Below are 25279 nucleotides of genomic sequence, written 5' to 3'. Positions count from 1 at the left end.
ATACTTAAAATCTGAAGTTTATATACCTGTGAAAAATAAATAATTGGAACAAGAAATAATAAGTTGGCTCAACTGAGTGAATTTCTTAAAAGCTTAAGAGTTTGAGTTGGGATCAAAACTCAAAAATCGAGTGCAGTAAGTTGCCTTGAAATTTTGAGTTTTCTCAACTTTTTCTTTTTTACAGTGCAGTGCAAGCTCAGCACTCATCATTCCAGACACAGCAAGTGACAACTCATCCAACTTGTCTCACTCCACAGGTGCAGCAAACATTGCTCCCGAGTCAGCAGCTATAGATGATGTAGCAGGTACCTCTACAAATTCATCTTTTATGAATATAACAGTTAAAACTACACAGGGTCAATCTTCTGGAAGAGATGATAGCCCAGTTCAAGGATTCAGCACTTCTCAAGCACTCCCTTCGATACACCTTCATTGATGAAAGAGGAGCCGACCACAATGGTGTCTCAAGGGACGTGTATGCTGCATTTTGGACAACTTCTGGATCACACAGCTGAAGGGGAGGACCTGAGAGTTCCATCTCTGTGTCCTAACTGGCAAGAGAAAGAATGGAAATCCATTGGCTGAATCCTCCTCAAAGGATTTCAAGACCATGGCTATTTTCCTTGTCGCTTATCCCCCGCTTTCACAGTTTCACTCATTTTTGGTGAGAATGAGGTCTCAGATAATGTGCTTTTTGAAAGTCTTCTTCGGTTTGTTAGTCAATTAGATAGGATGTTAATCACTACTGCTTTAAAAGAAGATCTTTCAGAGGATGACCAGGATGAGCTGATTGATCTGCTGGACCGCTTGGATGTTACAGCCTTTCCAACACGAAACAATTTGAAAGGCATCCTTCTAAAGGTGGCACACAAACAGCTGATCCAAAAGCCAAGATATGCATGCAAGAAGAAGTCCTTAATTGCTGGTGCATCCCTGAAAGAAGCTTTCGTGAACACACAACATGTTCTGCTTATGTACGAAGACAAAAAGCCAACAACCAAAAAGCTTTTGAAATTACTAGAAGCTTCTCCTTCCACTCAAGCAGAAAACCAGAGTTTTCGTTTCCTGAAACAGTACATCAGGGGATTGGATAATATTGGTCTGAGAAGGATGCTAAGGTTCATGACAGGATCTGATGTTGTCTGCGTTGACAAGATTGACATCATGTTCACATCTGCAGATGGACTTGCACACCGGCCTGTAGCACACACCTGTGGCCCAGTTCTGGAACTGCCATGGACATATGCCTCCTATCCTGAACTACGCACCAAATTTGACAGCATACTGATCCATAATACCTCGTATGAATTTAGCATTATGTAAGTTTACTATGATATAGTTATCTCAACTGATAGTAGCAGAAGCAGGAGGTATCCGGGTATGTATGTTTGAACATCTGAACAGAGATGGTTTAAAAGTTAACAGTTCTATCAGCATTTTACTGTATTATTTTTTTACTGTTATAGTGATGCCAGTCATAAAGTGTCTTATCGGCTTGAGAGCTGTTGTTGAACACATTTTTAGACACTGGACCAGAGCATTTTATAATCTGTCAAATTTAAACAAAGCAAGCCTGTTGTCTTATGTTCATGAGTTCATGAGTACTGTATGTTACTACAAAAGTAAATTGGACTGACTTATATACAGCCTCATTTTTTCATTGATTAGTGGCAGACCCTAATACTATATGCTGAGGAACACAACAGCTTTTTGTGCCTAGGTTTATTTCACTTTTATTAACACAAAAGTGATGAGGTTGATAGAAGCAAACACAAGAATAAACCTCCATGTTATGTTGATGCATATCCCCTTGTGCTGAGAAACATAACCACTCCTTGACTAACACTAATGCTACCATGTTAAACTACCATGTTAAACAATGCCCTATCACCTATACATTTGACTATTTACCTGTCTAACAACACTTATTTCATGTATTCAGGTCACAGCACTGCATGCACATTACATCGTATGCAACAGTATTTAATACTAGAGACATGTCAAGTATTTTAACTGCAGATTTAGGGCAGGAATTCATGAAAGAATTGATCAAGTAAAGAACAAAACAAAAACGTGATCATTGTGCTTTAGATGTTCACCATTCATTATTCTTAGCACTAAATATAAAAAAAAAAATTTTTTTTTTAAATGTGCCATATTTTGTCAATTGTGATTTTTACACCCCAATCGAAATTTGTCCTCCGCTTTTAACCCATCTGTGCAGTCAGAACACACACACACATACTAGTGATTACTAGGGGGCTGTGGATCACACGTGCCCAGACCGGGGAGCAGTTGGGGTTAGGTGCCTTGCTCAAGGGCACCTCAGTCATGGCCTGTCTGGGAATTGAACCCACGACCCTCCGGTCACAAGACCAGTTCCCTAACCGCCAGGCCATGACTGCCCATATATACAGCTATCATGGGATAATGTCCAAGTCTTTAAGGTAATTATTAATAATAATAATAATAATAATAATAATAATAATAATAATAATAATAAGTTGAACATCAAATCAGCAAAACACACCTGGATGATGGACAAGCAAGTAAACAAGATAAGCTGCTTGTCCAAGAAGTCTCCAGAGAAACAGTCTTGATCCTTAAGTTCCTGAAAACGATTCATCCAGTACTGGGCATGATGACTTCTTAAAAACGCCCACCAGCTTTCAATCCGCTGATTGTGATTACTGGACCCAGCGATATAACAGTTTCTGACGATGCTGCGATTGGTACTCCATCGTAGGAACCCCATGCTTTTCAAAATCCTTCGGAGAGTACGCATACTGACAACAATACCATCTATAGTGCTCAACAACTGTAGAATGTCACCATGCCTTAAACCAAGCTTGAAATAGAACTGAATTAAGTCATGCAGATGAGCCACACTGTAAAAAAAAAAGTGTAAAAAAACGGTAATTTTCTGGAAATGGGGGCGCCAGAAAATTACTGTAAAAAAACAGATAAGTACTGTAAATTTAAAAACATACATAAACTGTAAAAAAAATGGCAATTTTCTGGCGCCCCTGTTTCCAGAAAATTACCGTTTTTTACAGTTTATGTAAAAAAACAGATAAGTACTGTAAATTTAAAAACATACATAAACTGTAAAAAAACGGTGATTATAACACTTAACATGCAACACTGTCATTTTACAGGAAATATTCAATGTAAAAATCTAATGTCTGAATTGACATTGAGAAGTCACTCTTCATTCTGTAGTCATCATAAAAATTAGCATAATCATGATTTTCAATTGCAGAAATTGTTTTTTTTTACTTCATCAAATCAATTACCATCACGTTCTGTGGCAAATTAATATGTCCAGACCCTATATGTTTTGATCTGTGTACATATTTCTCCTGAACATTAATGGATCCTCTGAATTACGAAGACACCTAACAATCAAAATACGAGTATTGCTACATGTAAGCTAATACTATGAAAACCCCATTCATTTCTGACATTGAAAATCATGTTTAAACCAGCAGTGCCAAACAACTAAACACATCGCCAAGACATTAGATAATACAAGTTAATAAGATTTGGATTAAAATAACAGAGAAAAAACTTTTTTGTTCTTACAGACATAAACCTTCATATAATCAACCAAATATTTAATTGCAGATAATTGCTGTAATTGTACATGAATCTGTATGTAATTTAAGAAAGCAGAAAAATACCGTATAAATAATACTGTATTTTTTCTGTAATAAAATGAGAAAAGCGTGTAACTTGTAATTATTATCATAATACTTTGATATATTTTGTCAAATTACAAATATCTGTAATTTTACAAAGTTTTGTATACAATTGGAAAAAAATGTTAAACTACATTGAAATATTTACAGTTATTTTCCATAAAATTAGGATTTTTTTTTACAGTGTACACAAACATGGCATAGAATAATTCACACAGTACAACTACATAAATTGATGAAGGGGGACTTAAACCAAGTAATGCACATAATCAAGTACACAATTAATCAACACATGCATAGACATCACATTAACAGAGAACAATACCGGAGTCGCAGGGACTCCTGGGAAGTTGCGCCGTCCCCCATTGGATAAAAATATCGGAGTGTCTATTTGCACCCGGGTACAAGTAGCATTTGCCACACAGCGAGGCTATTTTCACCCCTTAATTAAAAAAAAAGAAAGCGAACCCATCTGCGCATGTCTACTAATGAATGTGCGGGAGCGAAAAGGCGCAAATTCAAAGGAACCGAAACGGAGACAGTAGGAAACGGTAAGCAGAATTTGGTTAATAGTTATGTATAAAGGTCCATCACTCAATTTAACTCTACATTTTAAGATATATATTTAAGAAATAGTGTGAGAATTATTATCCAACGAACACTGATATATTTTTGAGCTAATAGGAGCATAATAGTGGCGAACGTAAAGTGTTACCGGGTGGGGGGTGTAAAATGGACACAGCGAGAAAAAAAAGACAGATTTCAAGTGTGCAGAAACAGTCTAAATAGTCGTTTGAACTAACCTAGTGAAAACCGGGACATTAAATGATTTTTATTTTTTGCCGGGACCGAATATTAAAAAGAAGGAAAACCGGGACAAACCGGGACAGCGACGTGAAAACTGGGACAGGTGGCAACACTAAACGTAGCTCGCGCTACAGAGCTTGGAGGCGGACACAAACGCTGAGGAGAGCGAGATTTATTAATGGGAATTCCAGTCGTTCAAACAGGCAGGGGTCATAACGGGCGAGCCATCCAGGTTTGACAAATAAACAGGCATGACGATACTAAGAATTAAACTAAGACACCGAACGAACACTTCAAATCAAACACGGGGTAAACGCATACAAACTAGAAAATCAGGATACGGAAAACACAGACGACTGAGCAACGAAACGAGTAGAACTCAGAGACCAGGAAGCGTAGAACACTGAACAAAGAGCATGAATAACAAGAACACAACACGACCAAAGAGCATGAATAACAAGAGCACAACACGACCAAAGAGCATGAATAACAAGAGCACAAACTAACCAAATAGAACAAAACAACCGATAAGTGAAACATTGGGACTATAAATACACAGAACTAAACTAGACAGGTGAAGACACTGATGACACGGGCGTGTCAGACGAGGGGAAACCATGGATACAGACACGCAGGTAACAACAGCAACCCGAAGTGACAGCTAGAGAGGGGGGCGTAGCCCTACGTGACAGTCGCATTGCTATCTTACAAAAACAATTTTGTCCAGTCTATTTTTTGAGTTTTGTGTAAAATTATATAATTTTGTCTTTTTGTTCTCTATTTTTGTGTTGTTTCAGTACACACAAAGGACATGAATGTGTATAACAAAAGATGTACAGTCCTTTTGAATTAAGGTTTTTGCATGACAGAGTCAATATGCCAGACTTATAATGTAATGACTATTTTATATAAGCTAATATTTGTGTTTTCTCCCAAGAAGGAAGAAAAGCTAAAGAACATTTGTGAAGGATACTCCTTCGACAGTTGTGAGGAATTCCAGAGAGCACTGAGATTATGGAGTGAAGAGGGCTACCATCCAATGCACAAAATTAAAATTTATTTAAACATGATGTAAATAATAAAAACCCCAATTTATTTCTTTAAAAAATTTACAAACCATCCAGAAAAAATGAATTAAAAAGTCAAATCTGTCTTCTGCATTCTGTGAAATTAAATAAAATTAAAGAGGCTGATAATGTACTGGCAGGAAGAACATTTGTATACATCATACTGTAACGCTGGCGACTGGGTGAAGGACGAGACACAGAATCCTGTTCGCTACAGACGTTACTTTATTCGTCTTTACACATATAGCGCAGACAGCGCACGTTTAACACTCAGACATATAGAGACACGTAGACTCAAACAACGACGAGCACAAGACACTGCGCGAACGCACATTAAATAGACAAACTACATAAACCCCACGTGATGACGAGACGAGCCACAGGTGAGACGAATTATCACAGGACGCAACCGCACCCACGGAGATCCACTGACGCAGACGACGTAAACACACGCCCAAAGGGAGGGGTCGGGGACCGTAACGTGACACATACAATGTGGTGTACATATCAGGGTGCTACAGACAGATATTAACTTGTGTTACATTTTGTTTTAACATTATTTATCACTGGCAGTGTATATTACATGTAGTATTTACCATGTGATTACTGCCATTAGCGGTAAGCGACTTAGGATAATTAAATTGCCATTTAAATTCTAAGCATGGTAAAGAAAAAGACTCACAAGTGAAAAACAAAATTCAAACTGAGGTCTATGTCACGTTGTGGGGGGGCCCCCTACCGGTCGCCCCCGGTTACAGCGGCAGCGGTCCTGTTTTTGGTCACGTGATGTTCGGCCCTCAGGTGGGCGGGACCCGTGATCCGTCTCACCTGAGGGTCGTTTGTTCGTCTATATATGTCTTGTCTTTGTACCAGTTGACTGCTGGTTATTATTTCCTTAATCTGGAACCATGCACGGGTTTTTGGTTTGCACACTTTCTATTAAACCATCCTCTTTCCCTGAGACTTGGCGTGATCGCTTCCTTTTTAGTTGCTCACACCTGCCCGTCACAGTCTACCCCATAACCCCAAATAAAAGTATCTTCACTTCTTGTAAAATAATTTTGTAAGTAAAATGGAACACAAAAGAATAGTACTAATCTTTGATAAATAAAAATGTTGGGTGCAAATAGTACACACTGCTACGTATAGCCGGGTGCAAATAGCACACACTGCTGCATATACCCGGGTGCAAATAGCACACACTGCTATGTACACCCGGGTGCAAATAGCACACACTGCTGCATATACCCGGGTGCAAATAGCACACACTGCTATGTACACCCGGGTGCAAATAGCACACACTACTGCATATACCCGGGTGCAAATAGCATCTGCCTAAAAATATATATAACATTAATAGTTAAAATGAGCCATAAACTCCGAACCGTCAGAACACACATTTCAACGCTACGGTTATAGTTAAACTATGATCGGACAGGAATGCCAGACACATGAACCGATAAGAATATATTACGCGTTAACTAAATAAGTTACATGCACTGAAAGCTGACAACGTTGCAAATACTCATTTGAAGAAACACTGATTTCAAAACTCATACATTTGGGCTGCAGCGGGGTGATAACGAAAGGTTCTTCAAACAATATGCACAACCAGAACAACTCTTCATGCACACTGTGCAGTGGTCCGATTCAAACAGGCCCCACCCCTACCAATCATAAACTTAACATAATCAGTTATCTTTACTTAACATGATCATTGCAATGCCTATTTCAGCTCAATAATGATAACAACTAGTTTTATTTAGTAATGGCAATATTTTTTACGAAACATGAAATAATAATTAATGATTACTAAAATAATTTATTAAAACCTAATCCGGGTTTACAGTGTAGATACAGTGATACAGATACAGTGCATATTTAATAGTGGATTGAAAATGAGCTGGATCTGGAACGCCTTTGTAACGTATTGAACAGGCAGAGAGGGATCCAAATGCGGAAGAACACCGCTTTTATTGAAATGAGACGTTGGTACAGAAACAGGCAGGTGTATCACGAGCACTATGACTAGTAACAACTGCGTTGTCTTGGCGTGGTCAGGACGGTCCAAGGTCATACCGGGGGAGCAGAAGTCAGGAGGTACAGAGGGACTAGGCAGGAGACAAGGTCGGGGACGTAAGCGAGGGTCGGAACACAGGAAAGCAGACAGGTAATAGAAAGGCTTGGTACGCGGCATGAGTCGGCAGTACTTCGCGACTAGGAAGTGGAATGTGGGCATTTAAGTAGAGATACAGGGGGTGTGGTGATGAGTGTCAGGTGAGGCTGGTTAGGTGGAGATCAGGTGGCATTCCTTACAGCCTTAACTCTTTATGTATGTTATAAATATAAAAATAAATCACAGTTAAGAACATTTTACTTTTTACTCACTTTTATAACATGAAAATCACATATTTAACATGTCAAAACTTAAATTAAAACATGCATCAATGTTGTCTTGTAATATTTCCTTGAAATTAATTCCAGAAGATTCTATTACTTTGTCTCAATAAGATTAATCAATATTACTTTCTTTTTACAGTTTGTTTAGTTAAAATTATTATCTAAGAATTGTTAAAAAACAGATTTATAATGTCTTTAATTTATAAAGATTTTTCTTGTTAAATCACATGACATTTTTAAATAAACAGTTTGTTCTGGTAATTGTAATACACTTTCCCTGTCATTTTAAAATACAGGAAAAAACTGTAAAATTTATTGAGAAAAACCTGTAAAAAGACTATTTTTTTTTTACAGTGCATGTTCCTTGACTGAACCTGGGAAGTGTTGAAGTGCTGAATGGTCTAATATCATGAAATAACATGATAAATGTTTAACATGAAATAACGTGATAGTTGCATATCTCAGAATAACTTGATAATTTCTTATCTCAGAATAACGTGATAGTTGCATATCTCGGAATAACGTGATAATTTCATATCACGAAATAACGTGATAATTTCTCGTTATAACGTGAAAATACCACATAATGAAATAACATGATAATTCCATATCATGAAATAACGTGATAAGTATCACGTTATAACATGATAAATATCACGTTATAACATAAAACTTTTCACGTAATTACATGATACTGAGCCAAATATATATTAGGGCTTGGCAGCTCGGAGCTTCCGTAGGAATCAGCTGTAGGTAGTGAACATAAGTTATAAATAGTGGTGGGACTTTAACACGTTAATTTCGATTAATTAATTACAGGAAAATTAACGCACTAAAAAAATTAATGCATTTTAACACATTTAACGCATGAGACACTTTTGCACCGTGGAATGTTTCTCAGTGCACGAGTTCCAGACATACAGATTATATGGACGTACAATAAGATGATCATGATGGAGATGACTGAAGAGGCTACGCTGGAGGATGAGAAATTTAAATATAAGAAACTTCCAGATGGAAGTACAAACACAAATAAGTGTTATTTACACTTTATGTAGGAAGGAGTTCGCTTATCACAGGAGCACTTCCACCCTTCGTTACCACCTCAACGCAAAACATGTTGGGACTAACGTGCAGGTCAGTAATGATAACTCAGCTGTTAATTGTATACCTAGTACGATAGGGTGACCAAACGTCCGTATTTCCCGGGACATGTCCGTATTTCACATCCTGTCCCGGGTGTCCCGGGCTTTTTTCTAAGTGAGGACATGTCCTGGTTTTAAAATTACCTTCATTGGACCATTAAGACTGGATTAAACTTTCACAAGTGGCCGTAGTGCACGACTCCGCATGCGTTTATACATGACGCGTCACATTATTTGCAGAGTTGTTCGCTCTGTGTGGTTGAAGATAAAGGCTCTGTTCGAAATAGACTACTACATACTGGATACTGCATACTGGACTCAGTATATACTGGATACTGCATACTGGTCCTCGTAGTAGTATGCAGTACAGTTTCCAGTATGCGACAAAAGCAAAGCATACTACGGGGTCACGTGATCGTAGCATTGCATGATGGGATGCAGTACACCACGAAGATGGTGTTCGCGTACTGGAATATTTTGCGGAAGTAGTAGGTCATCCGGGTATGTTTCACGTACTGGAAATTTTCATTTTGGTCACATACTGCATACGACATACTGATTTGGGGCTCGATCAGTACGCCAGTAGTATGTAGTAGGCTATTTCGAACACAGCCAAAGGCTTACAAGAAGCGCTGAACATTGCGTCAACTGAGTTAAGTTACGAACTACCGTCCAGAAAGACAATGTCAAAGAAAGTCCAGCAGCTGTATGATGAGGAAAGGGAAGTAAAACAGGTTATTGTGAAGAGCGCCACAAATGTGGCTCTGACTGGGGATCACTGGACCTCTGTTAGCAACAAGAATTATCTTGGTGTGACGGCTCATATTATAGATGATGAATGGAAGATCCAGTCATTTGCTTTGAGCATGCAGAGGACCACTTTTAGGCACTATGGAGATGCCTGTGGCAGAGGCCTGGGAAATTTAAGAAAAATATACCATCTAAAATGGTATTAAAAAACATCTTCTGATTTACTTCAATTCTTCCAATATCCTGAGCAAAACTCCCAAAATTAAACAACAATTTTGGTCAGAATTTCCAGTGTTCTGAACTATTTTCTGCACTCATATATTGGTCTGTGTAGTACACTGGTGGAAAAATAAACAATATATTGACGTTTATGATTATGTTCATTGATACATTCATCATTCAAACTTAAATTAATATTTCTCATGTTAAAAGACTGGGGCTTTCCATGATGTTCTATGTGAACAAGATCTAATCCATCACAGAATCAGTCATGGCTTTATTCATTCTATTCGATCTCTAAACCTAGCTAGGAGCATAAAAAGCCTTAAAACTGTTGACAAACGGCAGAAGGAGTCTTGCCAGCGACGGCAAAATCAATACGCACTGGGTGCTTCTAGAGCGGGCTACACGTAAGGACTCTTGTCCTTTGCTGAGTTTGACGTGCAAGACCAAAATGTTTTCCAATCATTTTCCCTTTCCTGTAATCAAGTGCCCGCCCATTGCCCTGCAACCCCGCCCCCTGTCTGTCAGGCCCTGACCCGCCCTCCCCTCTGCCCATGTTTTCCTTTTCCTGTGTTCTGACAAGGGGAAAGGGTTCTTGTACAGCTGCATTTCCAAGTCATACTTACCTGGCAGGGGTGAGACCATGATCAGGAAGGTGGTTCGCCCAAGGTGAGGCTCAGCCATTGCACTCAGGCTGTGCTGACCCTTGCGAATTCCCCAAATGCGGGAATCTCGACTGCATAATTTCTGGTAGTGGGGGACTGCGTTCGCGCTCTCCCCTGATACATTTTGTGGAAAAAAAAGAAGAAATAAAACAAGCAATTATTACAACTTGCTTCACAGTAGCTTCTCAGTGCTTGAGCTCCACCTGTTGGTATGGCATTATAGACATTGTGGGTAGACAGGTTTAGTTGTATTTTGCCTGAAATGCAGTATATTTATGTACACACTTAAACGTTTCATTCTTTCCTATTTCCTACATTGATCAAAGCATTTAAAAGACTGGGGCTTTCCATGATGTTCTATGTGAACAAGATCTAATCCATCACAGAATCAGTCATGGCTTTATTCATTCTATTCGATCTCTAAACCTAGCTAGGAGCATAAAAAGCCTTAAAACTGTTGACAAACGGCAGAAGGAGTCTTGCCAGCGACGGCAAAATCAATACACACTGGGTGCTTCTAGAGCGGGCTACACGTAAGGACTCTTGTCCTTTGCTGAGTTTGACGTGCAAGACCAAAATGTTTTCCAATCATTTTCCCTTTCCTGTAATCAAGTGCCCGCCCATTGCCCTGCAACCCCGCCCCCTGTCTGTCAGGCCCTGACCCGCCCTCCCCTCTGCCCATGTTTTCCTTTTCCTGTGTTCTGACAAGGGGAAAGGGTTCTTGTACAGCTGCATTTCCAAGTCATACTTACCTGGCAGGGGTGAGACCATGATCAGGAAGGTGGTTCGCCCAAGGTGAGGCTCAGCCATTGCACTCAGGCTGTGCTGACCCTTGCGAATTCCCCAAATGCGGGAATCTCGACTGCATAATTTCTGGTAGTGGGGGATTGCGTTCGCGCTCTCCCCTGATACATTTTGTGGAAAAAAAGAAGAAATAAAACAAGCAATTATTACAATTTGCTTCACAGTAGCTTCTCAGTGCTTGAGCTCCACCTGTTGGTATGGCATTATAGACAGTGTGGGTAGACAGGTTTAGTTGTATTTTGCCTGAAATGCAGTATATTTATGTACACACTTAAACGTTTCATTCTTTCCTATTTCCTACATTGATCAAAGCATTTAAAAGACTGGGGCTTTCCATGATGTTCTATGTGAACAAGATCTAATCCATCACAGAATCAGTCATGGCTTTATTCATTCTATTCGATCTCTAAACCTAGCTAGGAGCATAAAAAGCCTTAAAACTGTTGACAAACGGCAGAAGGAGTCTTGCCAGCGACGGCAAAATCAATACGCACTGGGTGCTTCTAGAGCGGGCTACACGTAAGGACTCTTGTCCTTTGCTGAGTTTGACGTGCAAGACCAAAATGTTTTCCAATCATTTTCCCTTTCCTGTAATCAAGTGCCCGCCCATTGCCCTGCAACCCCGCCCCCTGTCTGTCAGGCCCTGACCCGCCCTCCCCTCTGCCCATGTTTTCCTTTTCCTGTGTTCTGACAAGGGGAAAGGGTTCTTGTACAGCTGCATTTCCAAGTCATACTTACCTGGCAGGGGTGAGACCATGATCAGGAAGGTGGTTCGCCCAAGGTGAGGCTCAGCCATTGCACTCAGGCTGTGCTGACCCTTGCGAATTCCCCAAATGCGGGAATCTCGACTGCATAATTTCTGGTAGTGGGGGACTGCGTTCGCGCTCTCCCCTGATACATTTTGTGGAAAAAAAGAAGAAATAAAACAAGCAATTATTACAATTTGCTTCAAAGTAGTTTCTCAGTGCTTGAGCTCCACCTGTTGGTATGGCATTATAGACAGTGTGGGTAGACAGGTTTAGTTGTATTTTGCCTGAAATGCAGTATATTTATGTACACACTTAAACGTTTCATTCTTTCCTGTTTCCTACATTGATCAGAGCATTTAAAAGACTGGGGCTTTCCATGATGTTCTATGTGAACAAGATCTAATCCATCACAGAATCAGTCATGGCTTTATTCATTCTATTCGATCTCTAAACCTAGCTAGGAGCATAAAAAGCCTTAAAACTGTTGACAAACGGCAGAAGGAGTCTTGCCAGCGACGGCAAAATCAATACGCACTGGGTGCTTCTAGAGCGGGCTACACGTAAGGACTCTTGTCCTTTGCTGAGTTTGACGTGCAAGACCAAAATGTTTTCCAATCATTTTCCCTTTCCTGTAATCAAGTGCCCGCCCATTGCCCTGCAACCCCGCCCCCTGTCTGTCAGGCCCTGACCCGCCCTCCCCTCTGCCCATGTTTTCCTTTTCCTGTGTTCTGACAAGGGGAAAGGGTTCTTGTACAGCTGCATTTCCAAGTCATACTTACCTGGCAGGGGTGAGACCATGATCAGGAAGGTGGTTCGCCCAAGGTGAGGCTCAGCCATTGCACTCAGGCTGTGCTGACCCTTGCGAATTCCCCAAATGCGGGAATCTCGACTGCATAATTTCTGGTAGTGGGGGATTGCGTTCGCGCTCTCCCCTGATACATTTTGTGGAAAAAAAGAAGAAATAAAACAAGCAATTATTACAATTTGCTTCACAGTAGCTTTCAGTGCTTGAGCTCCACCTGTTGGTATGGCATTATAGACAGTGTGGGTAGACAGGTTTAGTTGTATTTTGCCTGAAATGCAGTATATTTATGTACACACTTAAACGTTTCATTCTTTCCTATTTCCTACATTGATCAAAGCATTTAAAAGACTGGGGCTTTCCATGATGTTCTATGTGAACAAGATCTAATCCATCACAGAATCAGTCATGGCTTTATTCATTCTATTCGATCTCTAAACCTAGCTAGGAGCATAAAAAGCCTTAAAACTGTTGACAAACGGCAGAAGGAGTCTTGCCAGCGACGGCAAAATCAATACGCACTGGGTGCTTCTAGAGCGGGCTACACGTAAGGACTCTTGTCCTTTGCTGAGTTTGACGTGCAAGACCAAAATGTTTTCCAATCATTTTCCCTTTCCTGTAATCAAGTGCCCGCCCATTGCCCTGCAACCCCGCCCCCTGTCTGTCAGGCCCTGACCCGCCCTCCCCTCTGCCCATGTTTTCCTTTTCCTGTGTTCTGACAAGGGGAAAGGGTTCTTGTACAGCTGCATTTCCAAGTCATACTTACCTGGCAGGGGTGAGACCATGATCAGGAAGGTGGTTCGCCCAAGGTGAGGCTCAGCCATTGCACTCAGGCTGTGCTGACCCTTGCGAATTCCCCAAATGCGGGAATCTCGACTGCATAATTTCTGGTAGTGGGGGACTGCGTTCGCGCTCTCCCCTGATACATTTTGTGGAAAAAAAGAAGAAATAAAACAAGCAATTATTACAATTTGCTTCAAAGTAGTTTCTCAGTGCTTGAGCTCCACCTGTTGGTATGGCATTATAGACAGTGTGGGTAGACAGGTTTAGTTGTATTTTGCCTGAAATGCAGTATATTTATGTACACACTTAAACGTTTCATTCTTTCCTGTTTCCTACATTGATCAGAGCATTTAAAAGACTGGGGCTTTCCATGATGTTCTATGTGAACAAGATCTAATCCATCACAGAATCAGTCATGGCTTTATTCATTCTATTCGATCTCTAAACCTAGCTAGGAGCATAAAAAGCCTTAAAACTGTTGACAAACGGCAGAAGGAGTCTTGCCAGCGACGGCAAAATCAATACACACTGGGTGCTTCTAGAGCGGGCTACACGTAAGGACTCTTGTCCTTTGCTGAGTTTGACGTGCAAGACCAAAATGTTTTCCAATCATTTTCCCTTTCCTGTAATCAAGTGCCCGCCCATTGCCCTGCAACCCCGCCCCCTGTCTGTCAGGCCCTGACCCGCCCTCCCCTCTGCCCATGTTTTCCTTTTCCTGTGTTCTGACAAGGGGAAAGGGTTCTTGTACAGCTGCATTTCCAAGTCATACTTACCTGGCAGGGGTGAGACCATGATCAGGAAGGTGGTTCGCCCAAGGTGAGGCTCAGCCATTGCACTCAGGCTGTGCTGACCCTTGCGAATTCCCCAAATGCGGGAATCTCGACTGCATAATTTCTGGTAGTGGGGGATTGCGTTCGCGCTCTCCCCTGATACATTTTGTGGAAAAAAAGAAGAAATAAAACAAGCAATTATTACAATTTGCTTCACAGTAGCTTCTCAGTGCTTGAGCTCCACCTGTTGGTATGGCATTATAGACAGTGTGGGTAGACAGGTTTAGTTGTATTTTGCCTGAAATGCAGTATATTTATGTACACACTTAAACGTTTCATTCTTTCCTATTTCCTACATTGATCAAAGCATTTAAAAGACTGGGGCTTTCCATGATGTTCTATGTGAACAAGATCTAATCCATCACAGAATCAGTCATGGCTTTATTCATTCTATTCGATCTCTAAACCTAGCTAGGAGCATAAAAAGCCTTAAAACTGTTGACAAACGGCAGAAGGAGTCTTGCCAGCGACGGCAAAATCAATACGCACTGGGTGCTTCTAGAGCGGGCTACACGTAAGGACTCTTGTCCTTTGCTGAGTTTGACGTGCAAGACCAAAATGTTTTCCAATCATTTTCCCTTTCCTGTAATCAAGTGCCCGCCCATTGCCCTGCAACCCCGCCCCCTGTCTGTCAGGCCCTGACCCGCCCTCCCCTCTGCCCATGTTTTCCTTTTCCTGTGTTCTGACAAGGGGAAAGGGTTCTTGTACAGCTGCATTTCCAAGTCATACTTACCTGGCAGGGGTGAGACCATGATCAGGAAGGTGGTTCGCCCAAGGTGAGGCTCAGCCATTGCACTCAGGCTGTGCTGACCCTTGCGAATTCCCCAAATGCGGGAATCTCGACTGCATAATTTCTGGTAGTGGGGGACTGCGTTCGCGCTCTCCCCTGATACATTTTGTGGAAAAAAAGAAGAAATAAAACAAGCAATTATTACAATTTGCTTCAAAGTAGTTTCTCAGTGCTTGAGCTCCACCTGTTGGTATGGCATTATAGACAGTGTGGGTAGACAGGTTTAGTTGTATTTTGCCTGAAATGCAGTATATTTATGTACACACTTAAACGTTTCATTCTTTCCTGTTTCCTACATTGATCAGAGCATTTAAAAGACTGGGGCTTTCCATGATGTTCTATGTGAACAAGATCTAATCCATCACAGAATCAGTCATGGCTTTATTCATTCTATTCGATCTCTAAACCTAGCTAGGAGCATAAAAAGCCTTAAAACTGTTGACAAACGGCAGAAGGAGTCTTGCCAGCGACGGCAAAATCAATACGCACTGGGTGCTTCTAGAGCGGGCTACACGTAAGGACTCTTGTCCTTTGCTGAGTTTGACGTGCAAGACCAAAATGTTTTCCAATCATTTTCCCTTTCCTGTAATCAAGTGCCCGCCCATTGCCCTGCAACCCCGCCCCCTGTCTGTCAGGCCCTGACCCGCCCTCCCCTCTGCCCATGTTTTCCTTTTCCTGTGTTCTGACAAGGGGAAAGGGTTCTTGTACAGCTGCATTTCCAAGTCATACTTACCTGGCAGGGGTGAGACCATGATCAGGAAGGTGGTTCGCCCAAGGTGAGGCTCAGCCATTGCACTCAGGCTGTGCTGACCCTTGCGAATTCCCCAAATGCGGGAATCTCGACTGCATAATTTCTGGTAGTGGGGGACTGCGTTCGCGCTCTCCCCTGATACATTTTGTGGAAAAAAAAGAAGAAATAAAACAAGCAATTATTACAACTTGCTTCACAGTAGCTTCTCAGTGCTTGAGCTCCACCTGTTGGTATGGCATTATAGACATTGTGGGTAGACAGGTTTAGTTGTATTTTGCCTGAAATGCAGTATATTTATGTACACACTTAAACGTTTCATTCTTTCCTATTTCCTACATTGATCAAAGCATTTAAAAGACTGGGGCTTTCCATGATGTTCTATGTGAACAAGATCTAATCCATCACAGAATCAGTCATGGCTTTATTCATTCTATTCGATCTCTAAACCTAGCTAGGAGCATAAAAAGCCTTAAAACTGTTGACAAACGGCAGAAGGAGTCTTGCCAGCGACGGCAAAATCAATACACACTGGGTGCTTCTAGAGCGGGCTACACGTAAGGACTCTTGTCCTTTGCTGAGTTTGACGTGCAAGACCAAAATGTTTTCCAATCATTTTCCCTTTCCTGTAATCAAGTGCCCGCCCATTGCCCTGCAACCCCGCCCCCTGTCTGTCAGGCCCTGACCCGCCCTCCCCTCTGCCCATGTTTTCCTTTTCCTGTGTTCTGACAAGGGGAAAGGGTTCTTGTACAGCTGCATTTCCAAGTCATACTTACCTGGCAGGGGTGAGACCATGATCAGGAAGGTGGTTCGCCCAAGGTGAGGCTCAGCCATTGCACTCAGGCTGTGCTGACCCTTGCGAATTCCCCAAATGCGGGAATCTCGACTGCATAATTTCTGGTAGTGGGGGATTGCGTTCGCGCTCTCCCCTGATACATTTTGTGGAAAAAAAGAAGAAATAAAACAAGCAATTATTACAATTTGCTTCACAGTAGCTTTCAGTGCTTGAGCTCCACCTGTTGGTATGGCATTATAGACAGTGTGGGTAGACAGGTTTAGTTGTATTTTGCCTGAAATGCAGTATATTTATGTACACACTTAAACGTTTCATTCTTTCCTATTTCCTACATTGATCAAAGCATTTAAAAGACTGGGGCTTTCCATGATGTTCTATGTGAACAAGATCTAATCCATCACAGAATCAGTCATGGCTTTATTCATTCTATTCGATCTCTAAACCTAGCTAGGAGCATAAAAAGCCTTAAAACTGTTGACAAACGGCAGAAGGAGTCTTGCCAGCGACGGCAAAATCAATACGCACTGGGTGCTTCTAGAGCGGGCTACACGTAAGGACTCTTGTCCTTTGCTGAGTTTGACGTGCAAGACCAAAATGTTTTCCAATCATTTTCCCTTTCCTGTAATCAAGTGCCCGCCCATTGCCCTGCAACCCCGCCCCCTGTCTGTCAGGCCCTGACCCGCCCTCCCCTCTGCCCATGTTTTCCTTTTCCTGTGTTCTGACAAGGGGAAAGGGTTCTTGTACAGCTGCATTTCCAAGTCATACTTACCTGGCAGGGGTGAGACCATGATCAGGAAGGTGGTTCGCCCAAGGTGAGGCTCAGCCATTGCACTCAGGCTGTGCTGACCCTTGCGAATTCCCCAAATGCGGGAATCTCGACTGCATAATTTCTGGTAGTGGGGGATTGCGTTCGCGCTCTCCCCTGATACATTTTGTGGAAAAAAAGAAGAAATAAAACAAGCAATTATTACAATTTGCTTCACAGTAGCTTCTCAGTGCTTGAGCTCCACCTGTTGGTATGGCATTATAGACAGTGTGGGTAGACAGGTTTAGTTGTATTTTGCCTGAAATGCAGTATATTTATGTACACACTTAAACGTTTCATTCTTTCCTATTTCCTACATTGATCAAAGCATTTAAAAGACTGGGGCTTTCCATGATGTTCTATGTGAACAAGATCTAATCCATCACAGAATCAGTCATGGCTTTATTCATTCTATTCGATCTCTAAACCTAGCTAGGAGCATAAAAAGCCTTAAAACTGTTGACAAACGGCAGAAGGAGTCTTGCCAGCGACGGCAAAATCAATACGCACTGGGTGCTTCTAGAGCGGGCTACACGTAAGGACTCTTGTCCTTTGCTGAGTTTGACGTGCAAGACCAAAATGTTTTCCAATCATTTTCCCTTTCCTGTAATCAAGTGCCCGCCCATTGCCCTGCAACCCCGCCCCCTGTCTGTCAGGCCCTGACCCGCCCTCCCCTCTGCCCATGTTTTCCTTTTCCTGTGTTCTGACAAGGGGAAAGGGTTCTTGTACAGCTGCATTTCCAAGTCATACTTACCTGGCAGGGGTGAGACCATGATCAGGAAGGTGGTTCGCCCAAGGTGAGGCTCAGCCATTGCACTCAGGCTGTGCTGACCCTTGCGAATTCCCCAAATGCGGGAATCTCGACTGCATAATTTCTGGTAGTGGGGGACTGCGTTCGCGCTCTCCCCTGATACATTTTGTGGAAAAAAAGAAGAAATAAAACAAGCAATTATTACAATTTGCTTCAAAGTAGTTTCTCAGTGCTTGAGCTCCACCTGTTGGTATGGCATTATAGACAGTGTGGGTAGACAGGTTTAGTTGTATTTTGCCTGAAATGCAGTATATTTATGTACACACTTAAACGTTTCATTCTTTCCTGTTTCCTACATTGATCAGAGCATTTAAAAGACTGGGGCTTTCCATGATGTTCTATGTGAACAAGATCTAATCCATCACAGAATCAGTCATGGCTTTATTCATTCTATTCGATCTCTAAACCTAGCTAGGAGCATAAAAAGCCTTAAAACTGTTGACAAACGGCAGAAGGAGTCTTGCCAGCGACGGCAAAATCAATACGCACTGGGTGCTTCTAGAGCGGGCTACACGTAAGGACTCTTGTCCTTTGCTGAGTTTGACGTGCAAGACCAAAATGTTTTCCAATCATTTTCCCTTTCCTGTAATCAAGTGCCCGCCCATTGCCCTGCAACCCCGCCCCCTGTCTGTCAGGCCCTGACCCGCCCTCCCCTCTGCCCATGTTTTCCTTTTCCTGTGTTCTGACAAGGGGAAAGGGTTCTTGTACAGCTGCATTTCCAAGTCATACTTACCTGGCAGGGGTGAGACCATGATCAGGAAGGTGGTTCGCCCAAGGTGAGGCTCAGCCATTGCACTCAGGCTGTGCTGACCCTTGCGAATTCCCCAAATGCGGGAATCTCGACTGCATAATTTCTGGTAGTGGGGGACTGCGTTCGCGCTCTCCCCTGATACATTTTGTGGAAAAAAAAGAAGAAATAAAACAAGCAATTATTACAACTTGCTTCACAGTAGCTTCTCAGTGCTTGAGCTCCACCTGTTGGTATGGCATTATAGACATTGTGGGTAGACAGGTTTAGTTGTATTTTGCCTGAAATGCAGTATATTTATGTACACACTTAAACGTTTCATTCTTTCCTATTTCCTACATTGATCAAAGCATTTAAAAGACTGGGGCTTTCCATGATGTTCTATGTGAACAAGATCTAATCCATCACAGAATCAGTCATGGCTTTATTCATTCTATTCGATCTCTAAACCTAGCTAGGAGCATAAAAAGCCTTAAAACTGTTGACAAACGGCAGAAGGAGTCTTGCCAGCGACGGCAAAATCAATACACACTGGGTGCTTCTAGAGCGGGCTACACGTAAGGACTCTTGTCCTTTGCTGAGTTTGACGTGCAAGACCAAAATGTTTTCCAATCATTTTCCCTTTCCTGTAATCAAGTGCCCGCCCATTGCCCTGCAACCCCGCCCCCTGTCTGTCAGGCCCTGACCCGCCCTCCCCTCTGCCCATGTTTTCCTTTTCCTGTGTTCTGACAAGGGGAAAGGGTTCTTGTACAGCTGCATTTCCAAGTCATACTTACCTGGCAGGGGTGAGACCATGATCAGGAAGGTGGTTCGCCCAAGGTGAGGCTCAGCCATTGCACTCAGGCTGTGCTGACCCTTGCGAATTCCCCAAATGCGGGAATCTCGACTGCATAATTTCTGGTAGTGGGGGATTGCGTTCGCGCTCTCCCCTGATACATTTTGTGGAAAAAAAGAAGAAATAAAACAAGCAATTATTACAATTTGCTTCACAGTAGCTTCTCAGTGCTTGAGCTCCACCTGTTGGTATGGCATTATAGACAGTGTGGGTAGACAGGTTTAGTTGTATTTTGCCTGAAATGCAGTATATTTATGTACACACTTAAACGTTTCATTCTTTCCTATTTCCTACATTGATCAAAGCATTTAAAAGACTGGGGCTTTCCATGATGTTCTATGTGAACAAGATCTAATCCATCACAGAATCAGTCATGGCTTTATTCATTCTATTCGATCTCTAAACCTAGCTAGGAGCATAAAAAGCCTTAAAACTGTTGACAAACGGCAGAAGGAGTCTTGCCAGCGACGGCAAAATCAATACGCACTGGGTGCTTCTAGAGCGGGCTACACGTAAGGACTCTTGTCCTTTGCTGAGTTTGACGTGCAAGACCAAAATGTTTTCCAATCATTTTCCCTTTCCTGTAATCAAGTGCCCGCCCATTGCCCTGCAACCCCGCCCCCTGTCTGTCAGGCCCTGACCCGCCCTCCCCTCTGCCCATGTTTTCCTTTTCCTGTGTTCTGACAAGGGGAAAGGGTTCTTGTACAGCTGCATTTCCAAGTCATACTTACCTGGCAGGGGTGAGACCATGATCAGGAAGGTGGTTCGCCCAAGGTGAGGCTCAGCCATTGCACTCAGGCTGTGCTGACCCTTGCGAATTCCCCAAATGCGGGAATCTCGACTGCATAATTTCTGGTAGTGGGGGACTGCGTTCGCGCTCTCCCCTGATACATTTTGTGGAAAAAAAGAAGAAATAAAACAAGCAATTATTACAATTTGCTTCAAAGTAGTTTCTCAGTGCTTGAGCTCCACCTGTTGGTATGGCATTATAGACAGTGTGGGTAGACAGGTTTAGTTGTATTTTGCCTGAAATGCAGTATATTTATGTACACACTTAAACGTTTCATTCTTTCCTGTTTCCTACATTGATCAGAGCATTTAAAAGACTGGGGCTTTCCATGATGTTCTATGTGAACAAGATCTAATCCATCACAGAATCAGTCATGGCTTTATTCATTCTATTCGATCTCTAAACCTAGCTAGGAGCATAAAAAGCCTTAAAACTGTTGACAAACGGCAGAAGGAGTCTTGCCAGCGACGGCAAAATCAATACACACTGGGTGCTTCTAGAGCGGGCTACACGTAAGGACTCTTGTCCTTTGCTGAGTTTGACGTGCAAGACCAAAATGTTTTCCAATCATTTTCCCTTTCCTGTAATCAAGTGCCCGCCCATTGCCCTGCAACCCCGCCCCCTGTCTGTCAGGCCCTGACCCGCCCTCCCCTCTGCCCATGTTTTCCTTTTCCTGTGTTCTGACAAGGGGAAAGGGTTCTTGTACAGCTGCATTTCCAAGTCATACTTACCTGGCAGGGGTGAGACCATGATCAGGAAGGTGGTTCGCCCAAGGTGAGGCTCAGCCATTGCACTCAGGCTGTGCTGACCCTTGCGAATTCCCCAAATGCGGGAATCTCGACTGCATAATTTCTGGTAGTGGGGGATTGCGTTCGCGCTCTCCCCTGATACATTTTGTGGAAAAAAAGAAGAAATAAAACAAGCAATTATTACAATTTGCTTCACAGTAGCTTCTCAGTGCTTGAGCTCCACCTGTTGGTATGGCATTATAGACAGTGTGGGTAGACAGGTTTAGTTGTATTTTGCCTGAAATGCAGTATATTTATGTACACACTTAAACGTTTCATTCTTTCCTATTTCCTACATTGATCAAAGCATTTAAAAGACTGGGGCTTTCCATGATGTTCTATGTGAACAAGATCTAATCCATCACAGAATCAGTCATGGCTTTATTCATTCTATTCGATCTCTAAACCTAGCTAGGAGCATAAAAAGCCTTAAAACTGTTGACAAACGGCAGAAGGAGTCTTGCCAGCGACGGCAAAATCAATACGCACTGGGTGCTTCTAGAGCGGGCTACACGTAAGGACTCTTGTCCTTTGCTGAGTTTGACGTGCAAGACCAAAATGTTTTCCAATAATTTTCCCTTTCCTGTAATCAAGTGCCCGCCCATTGCCCTGCAACCCCGCCCCCTGTCTGTCAGGCCCTGACCCGCCCTCCCCTCTGCCCATGTTTTCCTTTTCCTGTGTTCTGACAAGGGGAAAGGGTTCTTGTACAGCTGCATTTCCAAGTCATACTTACCTGGCAGGGGTGAGACCATGATCAGGAAGGTGGTTCGCCCAAGGTGAGGCTCAGCCATTGCACTCAGGCTGTGCTGACCCTTGCGAATTCCCCAAATGCGGGAATCTCGACTGCATAATTTCTGGTAGTGGGGGACTGCGTTCGCGCTCTCCCCTGATACATTTTGTGGAAAAAAAGAAGAAATAAAACAAGCAATTATTACAATTTGCTTCAAAGTAGTTTCTCAGTGCTTGAGCTCCACCTGTTGGTATGGCATTATAGACAGTGTGGGTAGACAGGTTTAGTTGTATTTTGCCTGAAATGCAGTATATTTATGTACACACTTAAACGTTTCATTCTTTCCTGTTTCCTACATTGATCAGAGCATTTAAAAGACTGGGGCTTTCCATGATGTTCTATGTGAACAAGATCTAATCCATCACAGAATCAGTCATGGCTTTATTCATTCTATTCGATCTCTAAACCTAGCTAGGAGCATAAAAAGCCTTAAAACTGTTGACAAACGGCAGAAGGAGTCTTGCCAGCGACGGCAAAATCAATACGCACTGGGTGCTTCTAGAGCGGGCTACACGTAAGGACTCTTGTCCTTTGCTGAGTTTGACGTGCAAGACCAAAATGTTTTCCAATCATTTTCCCTTTCCTGTAATCAAGTGCCCGCCCATTGCCCTGCAACCCCGCCCCCTGTCTGTCAGGCCCTGACCCGCCCTCCCCTCTGCCCATGTTTTCCTTTTCCTGTGTTCTGACAAGGGGAAAGGGTTCTTGTACAGCTGCATTTCCAAGTCATACTTACCTGGCAGGGGTGAGACCATGATCAGGAAGGTGGTTCGCCCAAGGTGAGGCTCAGCCATTGCACTCAGGCTGTGCTGACCCTTGCGAATTCCCCAAATGCGGGAATCTCGACTGCATAATTTCTGGTAGTGGGGGATTGCGTTCGCGCTCTCCCCTGATACATTTTGTGGAAAAAAAGAAGAAATAAAACAAGCAATTATTACAATTTGCTTCACAGTAGCTTCTCAGTGCTTGAGCTCCACCTGTTGGTATGGCATTATAGACAGTGTGGGTAGACAGGTTTAGTTGTATTTTGCCTGAAATGCAGTATATTTATGTACACACTTAAACGTTTCATTCTTTCCTATTTCCTACATTGATCAAAGCATTTAAAAGACTGGGGCTTTCCATGATGTTCTATGTGAACAAGATCTAATCCATCACAGAATCAGTCATGGCTTTATTCATTCTATTCGATCTCTAAACCTAGCTAGGAGCATAAAAAGCCTTAAAACTGTTGACAAACGGCAGAAGGAGTCTTGCCAGCGACGGCAAAATCAATACGCACTGGGTGCTTCTAGAGCGGGCTACACGTAAGGACTCTTGTCCTTTGCTGAGTTTGACGTGCAAGACCAAAATGTTTTCCAATCATTTTCCCTTTCCTGTAATCAAGTGCCCGCCCATTGCCCTGCAACCCCGCCCCCTGTCTGTCAGGCCCTGACCCGCCCTCCCCTCTGCCCATGTTTTCCTTTTCCTGTGTTCTGACAAGGGGAAAGGGTTCTTGTACAGCTGCATTTCCAAGTCATACTTACCTGGCAGGGGTGAGACCATGATCAGGAAGGTGGTTCGCCCAAGGTGAGGCTCAGCCATTGCACTCAGGCTGTGCTGACCCTTGCGAATTCCCCAAATGCGGGAATCTCGACTGCATAATTTCTGGTAGTGGGGGATTGCGTTCGCGCTCTCCCCTGATACATTTTGTGGAAAAAAAGAAGAAATAAAACAAGCAATTATTACAATTTGCTTCACAGTAGCTTCTCAGTGCTTGAGCTCCACCTGTTGGTATGGCATTATAGACAGTGTGGGTAGACAGGTTTAGTTGTATTTTGCCTGAAATGCAGTATATTTATGTACACACTTAAACGTTTCATTCTTTCCTATTTCCTACATTGATCAAAGCATTTAAAAGACTGGGGCTTTCCATGATGTTCTATGTGAACAAGATCTAATCCATCACAGAATCAGTCATGGCTTTATTCATTCTATTCGATCTCTAAACCTAGCTAGGAGCATAAAAAGCCTTAAAACTGTTGACAAACGGCAGAAGGAGTCTTGCCAGCGACGGCAAAATCAATACGCACTGGGTGCTTCTAGAGCGGGCTACACGTAAGGACTCTTGTCCTTTGCTGAGTTTGACGTGCAAGACCAAAATGTTTTCCAATCATTTTCCCTTTCCTGTAATCAAGTGCCCGCCCATTGCCCTGCAACCCCGCCCCCTGTCTGTCAGGCCCTGACCCGCCCTCCCCTCTGCCCATGTTTTCCTTTTCCTGTGTTCTGACAAGGGGAAAGGGTTCTTGTACAGCTGCATTTCCAAGTCATACTTACCTGGCAGGGGTGAGACCATGATCAGGAAGGTGGTTCGCCCAAGGTGAGGCTCAGCCATTGCACTCAGGCTGTGCTGACCCTTGCGAATTCCCCAAATGCGGGAATCTCGACTGCATAATTTCTGGTAGTGGGGGACTGCGTTCGCGCTCTCCCCTGATACATTTTGTGGAAAAAAAGAAGAAATAAAACAAGCAATTATTACAATTTGCTTCAAAGTAGTTTCTCAGTGCTTGAGCTCCACCTGTTGGTATGGCATTATAGACAGTGTGGGTAGACAGGTTTAGTTGTATTTTGCCTGAAATGCAGTATATTTATGTACACACTTAAACGTTTCATTCTT

The 25279-nt window shown here is 42.7% G+C and overlaps 19 non-coding genes across 19 annotated transcripts; all 19 read left to right on the top strand.

Annotated features, from left to right (window-relative positions):
- The first annotated feature begins 10710 nt into the window (after positions 1–10710).
- LOC143486326 (U1 spliceosomal RNA) lies at positions 10711–10874 on the top strand. Its single transcript, XR_013123317.1, has one exon. It is a non-coding gene; the product is annotated as a U1 spliceosomal RNA (small nuclear RNA).
- A 627-nt stretch (positions 10875–11501) lies between these two features.
- On the top strand, positions 11502–11665 carry LOC143486343 (U1 spliceosomal RNA). The gene has a single exon (XR_013123334.1). It is a non-coding gene; the product is annotated as a U1 spliceosomal RNA (small nuclear RNA).
- A 626-nt stretch (positions 11666–12291) lies between these two features.
- Positions 12292–12455, top strand: LOC143486325 (U1 spliceosomal RNA). The gene has a single exon (XR_013123316.1). It is a non-coding gene; the product is annotated as a U1 spliceosomal RNA (small nuclear RNA).
- Positions 12456–13081: 626 nt separating this feature from the next.
- Positions 13082–13245, top strand: LOC143486342 (U1 spliceosomal RNA). The gene has a single exon (XR_013123333.1). It is a non-coding gene; the product is annotated as a U1 spliceosomal RNA (small nuclear RNA).
- A 625-nt stretch (positions 13246–13870) lies between these two features.
- LOC143486324 (U1 spliceosomal RNA) lies at positions 13871–14034 on the top strand. The gene has a single exon (XR_013123315.1). It is a non-coding gene; the product is annotated as a U1 spliceosomal RNA (small nuclear RNA).
- A 626-nt stretch (positions 14035–14660) lies between these two features.
- On the top strand, positions 14661–14824 carry LOC143486341 (U1 spliceosomal RNA). Its single transcript, XR_013123332.1, has one exon. It is a non-coding gene; the product is annotated as a U1 spliceosomal RNA (small nuclear RNA).
- Positions 14825–15450: 626 nt separating this feature from the next.
- On the top strand, positions 15451–15614 carry LOC143486323 (U1 spliceosomal RNA). The gene has a single exon (XR_013123314.1). It is a non-coding gene; the product is annotated as a U1 spliceosomal RNA (small nuclear RNA).
- A 626-nt stretch (positions 15615–16240) lies between these two features.
- On the top strand, positions 16241–16404 carry LOC143486321 (U1 spliceosomal RNA). Its single transcript, XR_013123312.1, has one exon. It is a non-coding gene; the product is annotated as a U1 spliceosomal RNA (small nuclear RNA).
- A 627-nt stretch (positions 16405–17031) lies between these two features.
- LOC143486340 (U1 spliceosomal RNA) lies at positions 17032–17195 on the top strand. Its single transcript, XR_013123331.1, has one exon. It is a non-coding gene; the product is annotated as a U1 spliceosomal RNA (small nuclear RNA).
- Positions 17196–17820: 625 nt separating this feature from the next.
- LOC143486339 (U1 spliceosomal RNA) lies at positions 17821–17984 on the top strand. Its single transcript, XR_013123330.1, has one exon. It is a non-coding gene; the product is annotated as a U1 spliceosomal RNA (small nuclear RNA).
- Positions 17985–18610: 626 nt separating this feature from the next.
- On the top strand, positions 18611–18774 carry LOC143486320 (U1 spliceosomal RNA). Its single transcript, XR_013123311.1, has one exon. It is a non-coding gene; the product is annotated as a U1 spliceosomal RNA (small nuclear RNA).
- A 626-nt stretch (positions 18775–19400) lies between these two features.
- LOC143486319 (U1 spliceosomal RNA) lies at positions 19401–19564 on the top strand. The gene has a single exon (XR_013123310.1). It is a non-coding gene; the product is annotated as a U1 spliceosomal RNA (small nuclear RNA).
- Positions 19565–20191: 627 nt separating this feature from the next.
- Positions 20192–20355, top strand: LOC143486338 (U1 spliceosomal RNA). Its single transcript, XR_013123329.1, has one exon. It is a non-coding gene; the product is annotated as a U1 spliceosomal RNA (small nuclear RNA).
- A 626-nt stretch (positions 20356–20981) lies between these two features.
- Positions 20982–21145, top strand: LOC143486318 (U1 spliceosomal RNA). The gene has a single exon (XR_013123309.1). It is a non-coding gene; the product is annotated as a U1 spliceosomal RNA (small nuclear RNA).
- Positions 21146–21771: 626 nt separating this feature from the next.
- LOC143486337 (U1 spliceosomal RNA) lies at positions 21772–21935 on the top strand. Its single transcript, XR_013123328.1, has one exon. It is a non-coding gene; the product is annotated as a U1 spliceosomal RNA (small nuclear RNA).
- A 626-nt stretch (positions 21936–22561) lies between these two features.
- LOC143486317 (U1 spliceosomal RNA) lies at positions 22562–22725 on the top strand. Its single transcript, XR_013123308.1, has one exon. It is a non-coding gene; the product is annotated as a U1 spliceosomal RNA (small nuclear RNA).
- Positions 22726–23351: 626 nt separating this feature from the next.
- On the top strand, positions 23352–23515 carry LOC143486336 (U1 spliceosomal RNA). The gene has a single exon (XR_013123327.1). It is a non-coding gene; the product is annotated as a U1 spliceosomal RNA (small nuclear RNA).
- A 626-nt stretch (positions 23516–24141) lies between these two features.
- Positions 24142–24305, top strand: LOC143486335 (U1 spliceosomal RNA). The gene has a single exon (XR_013123326.1). It is a non-coding gene; the product is annotated as a U1 spliceosomal RNA (small nuclear RNA).
- Positions 24306–24931: 626 nt separating this feature from the next.
- LOC143486316 (U1 spliceosomal RNA) lies at positions 24932–25095 on the top strand. Its single transcript, XR_013123307.1, has one exon. It is a non-coding gene; the product is annotated as a U1 spliceosomal RNA (small nuclear RNA).
- Positions 25096–25279: the final 184 nt, after the last annotated feature.

This window comes from Brachyhypopomus gauderio, unplaced genomic scaffold (genome assembly GCF_052324685.1).
Source record: "Brachyhypopomus gauderio isolate BG-103 unplaced genomic scaffold, BGAUD_0.2 sc44, whole genome shotgun sequence".
Lineage (NCBI taxonomy): Eukaryota > Metazoa > Chordata > Actinopteri > Gymnotiformes > Hypopomidae > Brachyhypopomus > Brachyhypopomus gauderio.
Note: the sequence above shows the minus strand (reverse complement) of the source record. Positions and strands in the feature narration are given on the sequence as shown.